General features: G+C 38.2%; 1 long non-coding RNA gene and 1 pseudogene across 3 annotated transcripts in view; both read right to left on the reverse strand.

Moving 5' to 3' along the window:
- Positions 1–686: 686 nt before the first annotated feature.
- LOC105550610 lies at positions 687–2,664 on the reverse strand (annotated as a pseudogene).
- Positions 2,665–5,301: 2,637 nt separating this feature from the next.
- LOC105550388 overlaps positions 5,302–19,274 on the reverse strand; it is a 123,920-nt gene continuing 109,947 nt past the window's right edge. Inside the window, exons 3-4 of one of the 3 annotated variants that reach the window (XR_001007705.1) lie at positions 7,561–7,647; positions 5,302–5,520 (exon numbers count right to left, since the gene is read on the reverse strand). This is a non-coding gene — a long non-coding RNA (uncharacterized LOC105550388). Of the gene's footprint in view, positions 5,521–6,992; positions 7,648–19,274 lie in introns of those variants that run through there. The other 2 variants (XR_001007706.1, XR_001007704.1) reach the window with 2 other exon arrangements.

A 19,274-nucleotide genomic window follows, 5' to 3' on the forward strand; every position in this document is an offset into this window, starting at 1 on the left:
CAAGTCTGTGAGCAACATTTGACAACCAAAAACACTAGTCATTCATAGATGCCTTTTTTTTGAAGTACAAGACAATTACTCAAATGCAAAGAAAATATGGCAAACGTTTTCCCACCACAACCTTCTCAGTCAATAGTCGAACTATAATTGGTCATCGGCTGGAAAAAAGAAAAAGTCACACCTCTTATCTTAATTCATAAATAGCCATGATTCTTTTTCTATGAATCTTTAATGTCAATGCAAAGGTAGACCAGTCAGCTGCTGGCAGTCTCAGGCACTGGCTTAATTCTCATTTAGCCAAAAACAGAAGCCATCAAAATGAATTATCCACTACTGGATACATCATGGTAAATGAGATTGTTCTCACTTTTCTAGGATGTTGTTACTGAATTTTCCCAAATCATTTCTTCTTATCTTCCCCCACATGAAAAAAAGAATTAAACTGGTTAAGGTTATAAAAAGAAAAAAAAAAGGTCTATAACTAGAATTTGAATCCCCATAATCTGCACAATATAGCGCACAATTTAACTGCTTCCTCAATTTAAAACAAAATTCTATAAAATATAACATCTACATTGTAGAGATGATTTCTTCTTATCTGAGGAAATGAGTAATTGGGAAGCAGGTATTTAGGGAGAGGGTGAAAGTCCACATCTATTTCTATGCTGAAGTTTTGGCAGGTTTTCTCATCTTAAACGTTTCTGCTGTTGCACCAGGCCCACATTTTCATAGACTCTAGCACTGTCTTCTCTCATTTCTGTACAGGTGGCACTGACGTATAAGGCAGGAGGGGGCTGTGATCTCCACTCATCTGGTCCACTAGAGAATACTTAATATTTGTATATTTGTGCCCTTTCCTCTTGCTTTTCTGCTCTTCCTCAATCCTGCGCTGTAGTGTTTCAATATAATACTGGACTGCCATATAGATAAATCGGTACTGTGCTTCTGTCTGGACCATTCCTGACCTCTAAGACTACACCACGTGGATGGTTTTGGGAACATCAATGTTGCAGTCAACACCTTTCTCTCTGATGATGTCAATAAGAATATCAATCACAATGAAGGTCCCTGTCCGGCCAATGCCAGCACTGCAGTGCACCACAACCGGCCCTGCATCCGTGATGCTCCCCTGCTTATGGTGCACCTCCTCCAGGAAGTCCAGCATGCCCCTGGGGTCGCTGGGCACTCCGTGGCCCAGCCAGCTCCGAAAGTGGTATTGCCAGACCATTCTCTCCATATTCCCTTGTCCAACCTTTGAAAGTTTAAGTTCTCTTAGCTTATAGTCATGAGTGGTGCTTTCTTTGACGTTCCTACCACGCATGACGCCATATGCTTTGAGAGCATACTCATCAGGCTAATATTTGACATATTTACTCTTTCCTCTCTCCATTTCTTTCCTTGTCATGACAATCACCTGGGAGTCTTCTTGGAACACCATCCGCCAAAAGTCGTTCACCGTGTTTTGCAGGCAGCCTTGTGTGGCAATGTAACTCTTTTTGGGCTTTGAATTGTTGCACTTGATTTCAAATTTAGGCACGGTTATAGTTGCATTGATGTAATCTGAAACAGGCTCACTGGGATCACCGTTGTGTAGGACAACCCTATGATCAAAGGGCGGATGTTTTTATATCTATTTTTGTTATTTATTTTTTTCTTGCCTTTGACCCTCTTTTTGGCTGTAGAGAAGTGTTGTTGCAGTGTCTCAAAATTCTTCCCAAAAGCCTTGTTTGACTTAATCTGTGGTCTCAGCTAATTTGCTTAGTTCTTGAACTCTGCTTTCTATTTCAGCAGCATTTATACAAGTCGTGTTAAGGGGCTGCTTGAATTGTAGTACTGTACTCAATGTTTCCACCATAGGATTCTTCTTGTAATGTTCTGCAAGATCTGTCAAAGAATCAAACCGTTCTCCTCCACCAACATCATATTTCAGTTCCTGACAGCGAATCATGCATGACATGAGTCACTTTAGACTCGCATCATTGCTCTCCCCTTTGTCATCACCAGTGCACACAGAGAGAACAAAATCTCCAGGCTGGCTTTGGCTGTCTCATACAAGAAAGCTACCATACTTTGTTTTGTCCGTTAATAATTTCTCTGCTTCTTTCCCAGAGAGGTGTCCATGAAACCACTTTTCAGAGGTAGGATCTGCACAGTTCAGAGGATATTTAAGCTCAATAACATCTCCATTCTTCTCTTTTAATTGCCCGTGATGTTCCATGTAATACTGGACCAATTCAGTCAAAGTGGCAAACTTCTCCCCTCCATACAGGTCACAATAATCACTAGTGTTCTGATTCTTGGTGTGGGTGACAGCTCCATTTCTTCTAACAGAAAGTGTGAAGTCTCCAGGGTTACTTTTACTAGGCCTTGCCAAAAAACTGCCATCAACTCCTCTTGTCAACAGTAGGTTTTCTGCCTCCACACCAGTGATATTTGGGTGAAACCATTTCTGTGATGTCACGTTCCTCCGACCCTCCGGCTCTACGATAGACCTGCTCCTTCCTCAGGGTCCACTGAGCTCAGTTACGTCAGGCTGGCCCAAGGGAGGCCTGCTCGGGACTGGACGCGGGGCAGAGCCAGCCAGCCATGCACAGACCCTACTCCAGGCCTGGGGATCGCAGAGACTGTGCAGCCGCCCCCTGGCCTGGCTCGCTCCTCCTCCATCCCCCAATGATCACTTCTTTATATCCATGTTTTCAGTACAATTCACAAATAATATTTGTTCTCTTTATACAAATGGCAAAATTCATAATTTCAACATAGTCTTTCCCAGCTGCATTTCTGTGGCAGTTGTTTTCTTCCAAAACACCCTAGGAAATCTTAGCTGCAAGTGCTTATTACCTAGGAAAGTTTCTCTCAGCTATGCGTTATCTCCATTTTGAGCCTGTGTTTTTCTTTTCTGCTGTATTACATCCCATATCCACCACAATCTGTGTCAGTGGAAAGATTTTTATTCTATTCTTGCTTCAGTAGAATTATCAGGTTGCATTCATACAGAACAAAAAATATTTCCTCTCCTTGATCAGTTAAAATCTCTATGAAATATTCTATTTACCAACATTAAATAATCAACAGAAGTAATTACCTAGGTGTTTTCCCTTTAGCTATTTCATTCACTTTTTCCTGGGATACTGAGGTCATGGAAATAACCAATATTTTTGTGGTGAAAAACAGGGAAGGCTCCTTCTAGCAATCCAAATCAATCATCCCAAATATCTAGGGTTTCCTCAATTTGCCACAATGCAAAGATCCACACAAAAGGACCTAAATCATACATGTAAATATTGACATTTATCACCCCAAATGTAAAATAACTGATAGAGCTCTTAGCCTAATTATCTTCTAGTTATTGACCTAAAATTAATAGACAGTGGTCAGAAATTCTCAAACCTGAGTATTTTGCTGGTATTTCAGAGGAACTAACAGTTTAAGATGAATTCTTTTAATTTTGAAAGTTATCAGTTTATGCCAAGGGTCACAATAGCTATGGATATCCAAACTCCTGGACCATACTCTCAGGCACTCTTTAAAGCTGAACACTCTTGATATGGTTTGGCTGTGTCCCCACCCAAGTCTCATCTTGAACTGTAGCTCCCATAATTCCCATGTGTTGTGGGAGGGAGCTGGTGGGAGACAATTAAATCATGGAGGCAAATCATACTGTTCTTGTGGTAGTGAATAAGCCTCACAAGAACTGATGGTTTAAGAGGGGTTTCTGCTTTCCCTCAGAAGAACTGATGGTTTTATAAGAGGGGTTTCTGCTCTCACTTGGCTCTCATTCCGTCTTGCCTGCCACCATGTAAGACATGCCTTTCACCTTCCACCATGATTGTGAAGCCTCCCCAGCCACGTGGAACTGTGAGTCCATTAAACCTCTGTTTTCTTAATTAATTACCCAGTCTTGGGTATGTCTTTATTAGCTGCATGAAAATGGACTAATACAACTCTACCCCTTAGTACCCAAACAAAACACACTAATAGTCAGAGGCCCATTTGATTTTTCTGTTATTTAACCCTGTCCTAGAGATAGCTTCAATTAGTTATGTCTCTGAATACCACTCCATTTCTACAACGACTACCCCCACGTTTTCTCATTGTCCAGTCTTTCATGATCTTCAATCATTCAACATTTATATTTTCTTTTTACAAAGTAGTTGAAGTTTCGTATGACTGTCAAAATCTGTCTCTGTTTGTTTGTACTGCTATAACAAAATACTGAGATTGGGTAATAAAAATTTATTTCTCATAGTTGGATGCTGGGGAGTCCAAGATCAAGGTGCAGGTGGATTCGGTGTCTGGTGAGAGCTGCGCTCTTGCTTCCAAGACGGTTCCTGCGTGTTACTGCATCTTCACATGGCAAAAGGTGGGAGGGCAAAAGGGATAAATGCTGTGTACTTACGAGGCAGAAGAGATAGAAAAACGCCAGGCAGCTTTCTGAAGTCTCCTTTATAATGGCATTAATCCCATTCATGAGGACAGAGCCCTCCTGGCCTAATTATAGTAACTCCCAAAGCCCTCACCTCTTAACACCATCACCTTGGGGTTTAAGTTCCAACATATGACTTTTCAAGGGACATATATATTTAAACCATAGCAGAATCAAAGGAATTGTTTTTTTAATTTACATGCTTTTGAAATGCCTTTGAACATCATTTACAAACATGGCTCAAATGGGAGATATTCTAACAGATATTGAAGAATTTCAGTAGTTCCTGATTTGGTTACTTTTAGCTCTTAAATCATCAAGTTTGGTTACTTTTAGCTCTTAAATCATAGTTTTTCCTGTCAAAGAGTTTTCCTGCCAAAACAGTATGATTCTAACTCACCCAGAATAAAGTCCTTAAGTATTAAAGGATCATTCCATTTATATAAATACAAATATGTGCTTAAGCAGAATACAGTAGCATAAAATGTGCAGCTTGTGGTGAAACTTAAGGCTGATTCGCGGCATGAACACAGTTCTTTGTCCCAAATCTTTTCTGTTAATGTCAATGTCAATGTCAGTTTTGACTATAGAAGGGTCATTAAAGTGTACTATATCAGCTAGTTTTGATGGGTAGAAATGTCAGAACAGTAGTAACATATTCTACTCATCTGCTCAGCAACTCGTTTCCTCAGAAGTCTTAAAGAGAGCAGGTTCATGAATAAAAATATATTCCAAAACTTTAGTTTCCTTTCCCAAGGGGCTAACACACCTGGCCCAAAGAAGACTAAGAATTCTATCCATGTAGATTTGCATATATTCAAGTTTCTACAGCTAAGCACAATCCTGTTTGGAGCTTGAAGAAATCAAACAGTAAATATTTTCTGAATTGCTTTTATTGTTTTATGTTTTTATTAAGAATTGGCACTCAAATTAGATTAGTTAGTAACATATGCTAATTTTTGCCCAGTCTGATCACAACAGCATTAATGAAACTGTACGTCAAGGTAGATATTTTCAAGCTGTAGAACATGTTGTTTCAGTCTGTCTTCAGGTCATTTCTGCATAAGATGGCAAGTGCAATCACAGCAAACAGTCTACAATGGAAAAGAACAGGAACTTGTTTTTCCTTAACAGGAAAAATCTCTTTTCTCATTTCTTCAGCTTACATAAAAATATTTTATTTTTATAACATGTATTGCTTAATTATAAAAGCAATATCATCATCTAAGATTTAGAAAAATACAGAGGAAATATTTTTTAAAGGAAGAAATATAATCTATGATCCCACCACTGAAATAACCAAGGTCTCTGAAGCCAGACAGAGCTGCGTTGAAATTCTGACTCTGTCTCTCATGCAGTAGGTGTGTGACTTTAGTGAAACTACAGTCTTCTCTGTGTTTTATTTTCCTCACATGCAAAAAGAAATTGCCACCAGTTTTTATGTATGATTCTTAAAGACGCAAAACAAGCCTGATTCTTCTATGTATTTAAACCAGTTATTGTTTATTTGTATGTCTTGGCAACATTATGTAATATAATAATTCTTAGGAGAAAATGGACTCCCTAGTGTAAACCCTTATGCAACACTCTTTATCCCCTCAAATGTCAGTGTGGTTGATGGGAGGAGGGCAATAAATGGGGAAGACTGGCAAAAGAAGATCCTAGAAACCTTAGGCTCCAAACATTTCAGGTTCTTCTGTTCTTCAGAAGAGGATGTCCTCTTTGAAGTACCTAGTGGAAAATCACCATGACTGGAGCTCAAGTTCCATCAAAGAGACTGTTCCTTTCAGCTGGGGCAAAGCAGTTTATTTTATTGGAGCTCTAACGTGTTAAGGGACAGGTGCTCTATCCAAGGCTACAGAGGGAGCAAATCACTGTTAAGAATATTAATGTCTAAACCTACTCGTCTAGTTTCCACTTCAAGAGACAGTCCCAACAACAGCAATTACTGCATCACCTCCGAAGAAACACACTCTTAAAATCTATTGCACTCACTACATTTGCATGTTTAATTCCTTCCAATACACAACTGGCATGGCTTCAAAGTGTTTGCCTGTGATTTTCAACTTCAAAATGATCTGAAAGTATTCACCCAGCCAATCAGTTTCTGACAGTGTGATTATCCAGCTTGCCCAGAACAATCTCATTGTGCTCCTGTGAGTATTAAATGTGATAAGGCCCTTAAAGTGCTTAGCCAAGAATCTAGAGTATAGTAAGAACTGAATACATAGTAAGAACTCAATCTGTATGAGGTATGAAGTGTCTGTACTTTAACACATTGTCTTATGCACATTCATCTATTTACAAACAAAAATTCTAGTGTATATGCAATTGGTTGGTATAATGAATATACAGGTTGGTTTTCTGGGGATTTGTTTTGGTGTTTTACTTTGTTTTTACATTAGGGAAACTGGCATAACCTTTTAAAACATCTTTTAAAGTATTTTTAAAGTCTACCTAATAATCCATAAATGGAAAGGTAACAGTTTTTTAACAGTGTCTTTATTATTTGAAGATTTGGGTAGTTTGGTTTTTTTAATATAAATAAAGCTACAGTGAACATTTATTTTAAAAATAATCTTTATCTGCAAATTTAGTGCTCTATCTCTAATTATTTTCTTTCAGTTTCCACTTTAGTATATTTAACTTGCAAGATTTTCTAAAAACCACACAATGCTGAAGAAAAACAAAATGCAAGTGGATGTAACATATTATTTGGAAGACTATATAACTTGCTTTCTATTAACTCAATAAATTTGCAACTGAAAAATAACTATCTCAAAATTAATTTTATTTCATGGGATAAAAGACATACTCAATTTAATAAGATGTTTGTTCAAGCAAGATGATGACTTTATATGCCACTAATTTAAATTAGAATAAGCTGTATGCAACAAAACATTGCAACTGGTATTTTTGTCTGGCATCCTAGAGAAGAGATATTTTGTCAATTTATTTGGATAAAGGGTCAGGTCAAGGCAGCATTTCTCTTAAGACTAAATATTTAGGTTTTTATGCATTTATGGTATTATGCTAGCTGATAGCACATTAAAAACTAAGCTTATAAAGTCCACAGTTGCAAGCCTGTATCAGCAAGCAGGCTCTAGAATCCATCCGTAACTGATTCTTCTCACCCATAGATCCTCCTGTTCATCTCCATCCAGATACAACAGAAATTTATGATCCTATCTCCCATGTGACATCTCAGCCACAGCCTCAGTCTAAAAAAGGAAGGAAAAGACTAATTTGCAGGCATTGCTTAGAAGAAAATGTTTTAAAAGCTTGTCAGAATTTAAATTATGTATTCTTTGAATAATGCCAAAGTCCATAATGCAACTATAAAAATAACCATTTATCCAGAATTTAAGTTATGTCATATGTAACCGAAAGAATACTAATTTAATTTAAATGTTTGTGAATACAGGATAAAGATGATAATGCCGATGTAGTTGTTTGCCAGTCTGTGCTAAATACAGTTATAATAAGAAAATAACTAAACATAGTCTCTGTGAAAAATGGTTCACTGTCTTCCAAGCTCTGTGAAGACAAAGGCACCTCTACTAATTTCAAAGAGGTTTTAGATTTGGTCATAAATTAGTATGAACAGAATTTTCTATTTCATTACATTATGTTTGGTAATGTGCCAAAATAATCCAGATTGAGAGATTTCATTATAAATCAGGACAGGACACCAAAAATAGAAATAGCTCACTCAAATATGCATAGATTAAAATATATTAATTTTCCATCAAATATTTATTGAGAACCTACTATGTGTGCCTAACAATATGCTTGACATTAAGGTTCCAGGGAGCTTAAATATATTGTAACAGTACATTATTTCACTATTAATATCATAAATTTGAGCATTGTAGCTTGCAATGACCCATCTGTCTAATTGGATCAGTTTTAGATTCAAAGCTTTCAGATAACTTTATTTTTATGTGTGTTTTTAAATTTTTTATTTGTTTTAATTGACAAATAATAATTGTACATATTCATGGGATACAAAGCGATGTCCTGATACATACAAGGTACAGTGATCAGAAGACTTAAATAAGCATTTTTCAGTAATTTACTAGGAAACTTAATTCAGATTATGGCCTTAATGACTGAAGTTATGTTTTAGAACATCGAATCTCAGCACCTTTGTCCACCTGAGGAAACTTCCAACTATTTCAAGTCTTTGACCATGATTACAGTCAAGGAGAATTTCAAGGGGATAAATGTAAAACAAAACAAAAGGGGACTTTTAATTCCATTTTTAAAAATGAACTTATCAGAAGCAATCTGTAATTTGTGAAGGCAGCAGCTAAGTTTATTTAGAGAATACAAAGCAGATCAAGCAAAATTTTCCTTTTTGCAAAAACTGGGATTTTCCATTACCTGGCTTGTAATCAGTCACACATCACCAGAGTGTGGCACAGTACACAGAATACAGCAAAGAAGAAAACAAAAATGTGGCCCTTACTCTGAAGAAGTTTTCAATCTATTGAGACAGATGAAGTTGTAGAAAGGGCACAAGCTTGGAAAAGTAGCCAAAGAAGGGTCATTCAACTTTAACGAATGGATAATATTCAGAGAGGCAAAAAGGAAAAGCTGAAAACAACCAGGTAAGAGAAATATAATGAGAAATATTTTAGGATGATGATGAACAAGGCAAGTTCAGGAAGGCTGAGGGGACCAATCTGACTCGACAGGGGTGTGGGGGTGAGGACCAGGATGGGGCAGATTCGTCAAGAGATTCCTTCATTCTGGTAGGAAAAAGGGCAGAAGGGAGTAAATGAGAACTTACAGCATGTTTGAATATATATGTATGAGAGTGGATATACAGATGGGTAATCTGAACCTGACGCTCCTACTCTACAGACTGTCATATGACTAATGATATCCTCAATGGTATTTCAAAGCACAATATTCAAGCTCCTACTGTCATGCAAATTTTCCCATAAAATTTGTTGAGCCACCTGAATGTTTATTAAATACTGACACGGACAAGCTTATAACCAAACTAAACAAGTCCAGTATCTTTTCTTCCAGACAGCCTGCCCCATACTACCATCCTGTAATATCCTGGAATCCTAGTATCTAAGACCAATAGTCTGTGCCTCTTACCTCTGGAGACAGAATTCAGATGTTTTACTTAAAGCTAGAAGATATCACAGTTCCTATCAGAAACCTGTTCATCCTACTGAGGGGCTGTCCACTGTCAGTACTACCAAAGCTTGAAGTATCAGCTCACCACTGAAATCTGGACTTACCAATAATGTCATCTTTTCATCACTCTGCCCCTCATCCCATAAAAAATCTCCAACATGCAGTCAGGAGACCACCCCTCTGCCTCTATCCCAGAGCTATATGAAACAAGGGTGTCAAAGTTGTAATAGAAGTTACTCAGGTTTGAGTAGACCTCAAATAGCTTCTTCTCAGGCTTCAAGTCTGCCAGTTACTTCCCTGGGTTGGGACAGATTTTATTGACTGTCAATTTATAAACTTCAACCCACCTTACACCTCTGACCACTGGATGAGGCACAGAGCAATCCCACTCCTCAACTGTTATTTTTAACTACACTGTAACTTCAGAAGATTTGTTGACTTCCCTGAAACCAGGAATTGCCCAAAATCCCATGTCTACTCTGACAGTATCAACAACATTTAGTTTCAGAGATAAGAGGTTACAGATTTGATTTTTCCTCTCCACTTCTTCATAGCCACCAAAGGGACCTGAGCTCCTCGTGGAAGGCTGCCCATTCTTTTCCACGTGCCCTTCAGTACCACATCTCAACACTTTCATTTTTAAAAATTAAATTCTGCCAGGCACGGTGGCTCACGCCTGTAATCCCAGCACTTTGGGAAGCTGAGACAGGCGGATTATGAGTTCAGGAGATCGAGACCATCCTGGCTAACACAGTGAAACCCCATCTCTAATAAAAATTGTAAAAAATTAGTTGAGCATGGTGCGGTGCACCTGTAGTCCCAGTTACTCGGGAGGCTGAGGCAGGAGAATCGCTTGAACCTGGGAGGCGGAGGCTGCCATGGGCCAAGATCGCGCCACTGCACTCCAGCCTGGGTGAGAGTGCGAGACTCTATGTCAAAAAGAAAAAAAAAATTAAATCAAATTCAACCTTCCCAGATACTTGTCATAGATTAGGAAGAGATCATTTCAGTTGGTACCTAGAAAGGAATAGAAAAGAGAGACAGGCACAGAGACTATTGAAGTCTTAGATTATTATTACATTGGTTCTCTTCTATCATGTTAACTGTGTTTCAACAAGTAGGGTTTAGGGCTAAATGCAGCTAATTTAATAATTATAAAAATAATCTACAATTGATTGGAGCAATAACATGGTGAATAAAAACATTTATTGTAGCTTCATTAAAAACTGGCATTTATCTCTCAAGTTTTTCCAAATGGTGTTTGAATAGAAGTGATATATTTTTAAGTAATTTATTCCTCGTTTAATATGTAGATTTTTATGATGATAAAGCATTATAAAATGTTAAGTAGTTATTTGCTAATCTTTTCAGGGCTGTCCCATGAATAATGGTATCCTCAATGGCATTTCAAAGCACAATATTCAAGCTCCTACTGTCATTCAATAATGTCACTTCTCAGGCTGTGACAAATTAAGAAATATGATGCAAATATGTTTTCCAAGATTAAAACAAAAGAAAGCAATTGAAATAGTGAAGGAAAACTGGCATGTCTTCATGTCTTAAACAGAATCATAATACTGTCTGCTCAAAATCCAAAATAAAGATAAAAATGGAAATTTAGAATGGTACACTAAGATATTCAATATAAGTTGAGTGTAACACCTACAAGTCACCAAGACTTTACCAATTCTATGACAACTAAACATCTAAGCTTAATATCAAAATAACAAGTGACTTAATATTCAGAAAGGAACAGGGACATTTAGGCCACTTTAGTCCCTTCAGTACAAACTGAATACAGCTGTGGATAAAGAGTCTCAATTGTTTCCAGTTTCAGAGAACACATTAGGCCACTTAATATAACATCCTCCTGTATTGTTTGCTTTTTTGTTAGCCAAACAAGGCAGACTGATTGATTGAGTCACTCACAGGTATTCATTCCTTCAACAAATATTTATTAAAGGATTATCATGTCAGATAGCAGGCTAGAGGACTTTCCCACATCACTTAATTGAAATTCAACAAGTATTCTGTTATAATGAGGATTAAATGAGTTAATATTTGTACAGCATTTAAAACAGTGTGTGGCACATTGTAAGTGCTATATGAATGTTCGTTAAATAAATTATGTTGAAGAGTCGGTTGTAATATGACCTTTTTACAAGATTTTGGTTGTTCTATTTCTTCTCTCGTGTTGCTTTTTCTTTTTTTTTTTTTTTTTTTGAGACGGAGTCTCGCTCTGTTGCCCAGGCTAGAGTGCAGTGGCGCAATCTCGGCTCATTCAAGCTCCGCCTCCCGGGTTCACGCAATTCTCCTGCCTCAGCCTCCCTGAGTAGATGGGACCACAGGCACCCGCAACCATGCTTGGCTTTTTTTTTTTTTTTTTTTGTATTTTTAGTAGAGACGGGGTTTCACCGTGTTAGCCAGCAGGATGGTCTCGATCTCCTGACCTCGTGATCCATCCCCTTGGCCCCCCAAAGTGCTGGAATTACAGATGTGAGCCACTGCGCCTGGCCAAAGGTTTCTATAGGCATAAAAGAACAGCAGGGTCCTAAGATACCAGCCAGGAAGCTAGGCACAGGAAACAACTAAGTCAATATATGCCCATATAAAAATCACCTGATGGTAAATTTCTCTGGAAAACTTCTATAGGACTGACATAATAGGTTTTATATCACCTTTAAAACTTTTTTTATTTTTATTTTTTGAGACAGACTCTAGTTCTGTCACCCAGGCTGGAATGCAGTGGTGCGATCTTGGTTCACTGCAACCTCCACCACCTGAGTTCAAGCGATTCTCATGCCTCAGTTTCCCAAGCAGCTGGGATTACAGGCACGCACAACAATACCCAACTAATTTTTTGTATTTTAGTAGAGACTGGGTTTCACCATTTTGCCCAGGCTGATCTTGAACCCCTGAGCTCAGACAATCCACCCACCTTGGCCTCCCAAAGTGCTAGAATTCCAGGCATGAGCCACCCTGCCTGGCCTAAAACATTTATTTAGCATGTACTTATGAAGTTGTATACACCAGGTTCTATTCTAACTGCTTTACATGTAACTCATCTAATTCTCAGGCTAACTCTATGATACTACCATTACTCCACTTTATGGATGAGGAAACTGAGGCACACAGAGGCTCAGTAACTTGCCAAAGTCATATAGATAATAAGTGGTAGGGCCTACATTCCTACCCAAGTACCCAAGTAACCTGGCTCCAGAGCTCAAGTTCGTAAACACTAAGTGACAATGTCGGCATAGGAAGGGGTCAGCATTTATAAGAACCCTCACACTCTCTGTCTCCCTGAGTCAGCATTGTTCTGTGTGCATGAATTCACTTGTCATGCAACCCCATGATCACAGATTTTACTTTACGAAAAGAGATGGTCAAAGGACACTTTTGAAATATTCTTAAACCGTGCAAAAAGTCTAAAAGGAAAACTGAGGTGACAGATTATAGTTCAGGACTTAAATCAGTCTCAAATTTGACATGATCATAATTAATCACTTTTGTATCCACACGTATTTTGCAAGAAGACTTAGAATCCATCATGTATTAACAAAGAATGAAGTAAGCGTACCTAGACCCTCCTCAATTGAATAGAGGACATTCCAACTCCTTGGCCCTGGCCCCTGTCCACTGCTCTAAATTAATTCACTATAAATAAGGACATCTAAGCAAACTACAGATCACACGGAGTAGTAACTACCAACAAACATGAAACACTACTTTTCCATACAAGATAAATTGCAACATTTGTGGTGGAAAGTTGTATTGAATTTAGAAATCTGGCTTTAGAAAATACAGCAGAGGAAGCCAACTTTTCTGAAATAGCCAACAATGCAGAAACACTTTAAATGGTATTGAATGCTCCCCAGTTTCCTGAAGACCAAATAGATATTTCAGCAATTTATCAAGAACAATTAATGCTAGAAAACTGCCAATAATTCCTCTGTCTCAGAAAGAACGACCCATCTCTGTATTCTCGCCTTCCAAGAGCATGGCAGAGTTTGTTTCTCAGTTCTTCCCACAGTTCAACTCTGATAAGTGAAGTAAGGAAGGAGCTAAAAAGAGTGAAGAAATTTTTCTAAAATGTTTACAACCACAGATCCTGCCAACTGCTGCTTCCCCATTAGCCGAGTACGTTTTGGGCCACTGAAGCTCGGGTGTCAGCTCCTGGCTTGATGATGATTCGGTAAACAAAGAGACTTCAATATGTTTTATGCCCAAAATGCTCAAAACAGACACAGAGGCTCAACAGGCCTGATGCCTGAGCCTCCTGCAAATGCTCAGCCAAACCACTCTATCAATCACGATTATTTGGTGCCCCCCTCTGGCCTTACTGCAGCAACTTCATTTAGCTTTCCTAAGAAACTGAAAAGAATTCTGAACGGAAGTCCAGGGTGCAATCACAAAAATCTGCCTGCAAGAGAAACCTAGTGTTGTCTGCACTTATAATACTTATTCCAATTCTCAAAGGCAGAGGAAAATTTGGCAGGGCTGACTGCATGCTTTGAAACTCATAACGTTCTTAAGGTGATATAATTTTGCTTTATGTATTTTTAAACATCCCCCAAGGAGATTGAGAGCTCTATCAGTTCCTCACAGTTAAGATAACTAGGCTACCTGGGCTCTGCTCAGAAGAATAAGTCAATTTACTCTGGAGAAATAATTCTGTGAAACTCAGACAGAGTTAGAACAGCATGCAGTTGAAAACTGTATCAAAAACTCAGGCTAAACAATATTACGTATTAAGGTCATATAATACTTATACAAGTTATTCACTAGCTCTTAGCCAAGTCCCCTGGGTAAGCAAACTACAGAGACAAGAGTTTGTGTCCAGTTCCAGAGAGCTTCCAGGTTCCCAAAATGAGTTCTGTCTCCAAATCCAAGGCCTCCTTCACTGTGTACTCCCCACCGCCCACCCCCCACCCCACCGGGACTGAGGTGACCATGCTCCTTCTGTTGGGTCAACATTGTCTGATCTGTTTTGGGGACAGTACATACAAGACTTTCCAGCCATGTTATGAAAGGGTTAGGCGAGGAGACGGGACACCTCACGCTCACATTACTGAGAGCGAGTGGAGTAGTGCAAGTGCCAGAGATAGGCCCTATGGGGTTTCCAGAGCAGCTCTGCAGGTGCCAGATCCCAACAGGGCAAGATGACAAGCGGAAGTCCAGCTGTGAAGGCAAGAGGGAGAGGAACCAAGGAGGTTCCCGTGGGTCAGAGGAAAGTGACTGTGGAGGAAGTCTTTGTCCAGGGCTTTGGGTGTTGGCGTCAGCTCCTCACGCAGCAGGTATAAGACAGATGGAAGTCACATAGGAACGAATACAGGGCATCCCTAACTCTTCCTTTCTTGCCCCTTTCTTCAGAGTTTGGAAACTCAGAGACCTCCAGGATTGGAACATGCAACTGATTCTTATTTGTAAGTGGTGAAAAACAAAACTGAAAAAGTCGGTGAGGAAAAAAGATCAATTAAAATTCAGCTTTGGGATAAGGATGAATTTAGCACCTTTTCTGGAAATCTCTGAAGCAATTACATTTGTACCCAGTAAATATTCTCATTCGGAAAACAATGCCTCAAGAAAGAGAGTAATAAAAATAACCACAATGAGGGCTCTCATTAATACTGGATCTTATGGGAATCAATTGTTCAGTCCCTCCACAAAAGACCAGATGGGCAGGAGGCTAAATATACACCATGCACTAAACATTATGAGTATCATAGTTTACAAGTCAAAGGGGGCTCTATTGAGGATAGTTCTATTTTCCCTCTATATTATCTGTTAGACAATACCTGATAACAGTATCCAAGTAAATGACAACTTGATAAATAGTAATTTCCAATGGTGAACAGAGGTGACATTTCCTCGCTACAAAAATATTTTCTTTGGCAGATGAGATTAACTGAATAAGAAATCCACTGACACTGAAATCACACAGCCAAATTCCCTATCACAGCACTTATCACATTGTGTTAGTGTCGTTTGTTAAATATCTTTACTTACTTTTCTATACGCTGTAATATTTGCTTTTTTCTCCCCAGTGTTTTCAAGGGGCTTGACATACAACAGGCACTCAAACAATGTTTCTTTGATTTCAACTGAATCCCTTTTAAGGCCATTTGCTCACTGATTTAATAAGGGAATAGTAGCCTGAAAGCACATGTTCTGATCTTTCACAGGTAGGTAAATTTTGTTAAAATGAATGAGGGTCTGATCTGAAAAATACTGAGGAATTTTACATCAAATGTTTTAGCGCTGTTTCATAAGAAGATAGAAATTCTGGCTCAAGTGGGTGGTTATCAGTTTCTAATCAGTGATCCTATCTTAGCACCCTCAAAGAGGAACAAAATAAATTACTTTCTATTTGTGAAATGAAAAAGTAAAAATGTAAAGCAATTTAAACTGAGAATACCTATATAAAGGAAAAAAAAATTGTGAGTCTCAATCTTAGGTTTTAAAATGGATTTCAAAACAGCTTTCCAATACTTCTAAGATTCCTATGAAAAAGATGAGATCAGAATAGGAAGTAACAATTTCCTCCAAAGTATACACATGAAAGTTGGCACAGAAACACCATTTATTTGGGCGATGACTGACACAGTTGGCCCATTTAATCAGACAAGTGGTTTGAGTTCATCTGGTTTTCACCTGCACAGTCTTGTCCAGCACAGACAAGCCCCCAGCAGGGAGGTCGAAAGAATGCTTTATCCTATCTGATTCAGAGATCCTCTTCTGACATTATGTCCATACTGAAGGGGATAATAATGCATCAGATGATTTCAGGTAACTTACCTCTTCCCCTCCTTCTTACCTAGAAAGTAACATAACTCACCTGTCTCATGTGCAGAGGAGAAGCACAACCTTGAATCACACGTAGGTCTGGGAGTAGCCCTAGTGATGCCTCTTGGATCTGGCTTGTCCCATTCAATAAGCACATCTTTCCAAAAGACCAACAGCCCCTCAATGCAGAGACCAGAAATTCCAATAGCATTCTCCTATCTGAGACGTATGCCTATGGGAGCACAGATATTCTTAGGAATAATAACAAGTGTAAAATCATGTTTGATTTGATTCTATTTTTTGGCTTCCTGCATACATATTTGGTATGATGCTTGTACCAAATCAACCATTGTACCATCTGTAGAAGAAAATGACATATGCAAGACTGATGACTTCCTTATCCCACTGCCCTATGTTAAAATTAATAAGAAGAAACATTAAGTCATTAAAATTATTCATGCAAGCACAGCCTCTCCCTGCTCTCCACTTCACACACTTTATCATCTGTGAATGACTGTGGACTTCCAAGTTTCCAATCTAACTTCCTCCGGAGATCCAATGAGTCTGTCTATATATGGCATGGAAGCTTGCCCCTCTCTTTAGACATTTTATGCAGTTCCGAGGATGCAACAAATCTCATTTGGGAGCTGCACACCATCACCCACATATTAAATTGTCACCCTGAGTAATAAAATTCACAAACTCCATTTCATTTTTTTCATCACCATGTTGCCTGATAATATAAAAAGGTGTCATATACCTTTGATTTGTAGCTTGTGTGTTTGTGAAATAGCCTCTCCACAAACAACCTGATGAAGTCAAGGAAGCTGAATGACTTTTTTTTTTTTTAATGCCCAAGTCTATTCCCCTGTAAATATTCATGTGCATAAACATAAAATGTTAAATGGTGTGAAATCTTGGTAATTGCACAAGTAGGAAAAAGTCATAGCATGATTGTTCTGAGTAAGGTAGAAATTTCTAGACTCACTGCCTGTATCAAAAGCAGTGACTCCAAATTACATAGGCACGTATGGCATTTCCAGACCTTTGAATAACTGACTAAGATATCAAAAAATGCCACATTGGTCATATGGAATTGAAAAATGGCTATCTGCTCTTTCACAGCTTTCCTTAATTTAGGTGTCTTTTGTGATATGCAAAACATATTTATACCTGATCCATTTTAACAGCCTGTTTTCTAAAGAATATATTTGTAGTTTGTTTTGACAGACACTTGGCTAACAGTCATTCTTCTGCCATTCTTATGTGGGGAGAAGAGAATACCAATCAATCATAGATGCCATTTAGATTTCTGGTAATCTTGTTTCCAGAAAAATAATAGAGATTTTGGTAGTCATTTGTGTTGAGATCACTGGCTAGTCTCATCATTATTCATCAACTTGATTCCCCATGGAGTGATTTTTAAAAGTCGGAAGTGTCAGACTCTTTCAAGGATATGACGAAATATCTAGGCTTCGCCCCTAAATAAAATAATCATAAACACTATTTTTTGTCTATAATCTAAGGGATTCAAAGACTTATAAAGTTGATCAACCATGGATGATTTCAGGTGAACAATCTCTGCTCTAGGATTATGATTATATTTGTCTTTAAAACATCATTATGGTGGCAGTGTGAAGAACAGGCTGAGCTAGGAGCAGACAGGCTGCAGGGAAGGTATTTGCCATTTTCATTACAGCCAGTGAGTGCTGAGGTTGATTTGACCAGAGTGCAGGAAATAGAAAGTAAAAAAAAAAAAAAAGACAGAGAACAAAATCAACAAAACCTGGAGATTGAAAGGGGTTTTATATCTATATAGAAAGGAAGGAAAAAGACCTCACTCCTTAGTCATGTCTGACATTTTTAAAAAAAGATCATGAAGTAGAAAATCAGCCCTCCAAAGTTTTAAGGCTTTTACTGGTATATCTTTATTTTGCATGAAAATAACCCTTTGATAACTAGTAAATAAGCAAGTAAATTGACAACTAGTAAATAAAGACTATCTGCACAGAATATGCTTTTAGTGATTAGATACGTTTGCAAGTTGATTTTTTCTAGAATTTCTAAAGAAGGTTAGTTTCACGTTCATCTATAGGCCATGTTCTACAACACATTCATTGCACTTACAGTGACTAGAAAGGACAAATTTAAAGTGTAATCGCTTTAGAAGGAATAAGTAGTAGAGTATGTTCTTCACATAACCAGTGAATGTGGCAAAGGAAAATTAGCAAACAAAAGCATCATAAATTTATTTCAAACAACAGTAGATTGAATATGTACATCTATTTCTTCTCTGTCCTGAAATAATGATATTTCCCCAAATAACAGTATGAGAATTAAAATATAAAAGGTACAAGTTCCAAGGGGAAGAAAATAATATGACTACCGAAATTGAAAGACTTCAATACTTTTTTAAAAGATAGAAAACAGATATAGGATTAGTAACAGACTTAATATAGGAAAGAAGTATGAACAGTGTTCTACAAACAGGATGCCTTGAAAGATTCTGCTTTTGAACTATCAAAATAGTTCAAATAGGAGTAATATGTATATGATTAAATGCAGAGGCATTAATTAAAATTCTTTGTGAAAATATTAGATCAGGCTGGGCACCATGGCCCACACCTGATGCCAGGACTTTGGGAGGCTAAGGCTGGCAGATCACTTGAGGCCAGGAGTTTGAGACAAGACTGGCAAACATGGCAAAATCCCGTCTCTACAAAAAATACAAGAATTAGTCAAAGTGGTGGGGTCCACCTGTAATCCCAGCTACTTGGGAAGCTGAGGCACGAGAATTGCTTGAGCCTGGGAGGCAGAGGTTGCAGTGAGCCAAGATCATGCTACTGCTTTCCAGCCTGGGTGACAGAGCGAGATTGTCAAAAAAAAAGAAAGAAAAAAAAAACTC

The sequence above is a fragment of the Mandrillus leucophaeus genome, unplaced genomic scaffold, assembly GCF_000951045.1.
Source record: "Mandrillus leucophaeus isolate KB7577 unplaced genomic scaffold, Mleu.le_1.0 Scaffold113, whole genome shotgun sequence".
Classification (NCBI taxonomy): Eukaryota; Metazoa; Chordata; class Mammalia; order Primates; family Cercopithecidae; genus Mandrillus; species Mandrillus leucophaeus.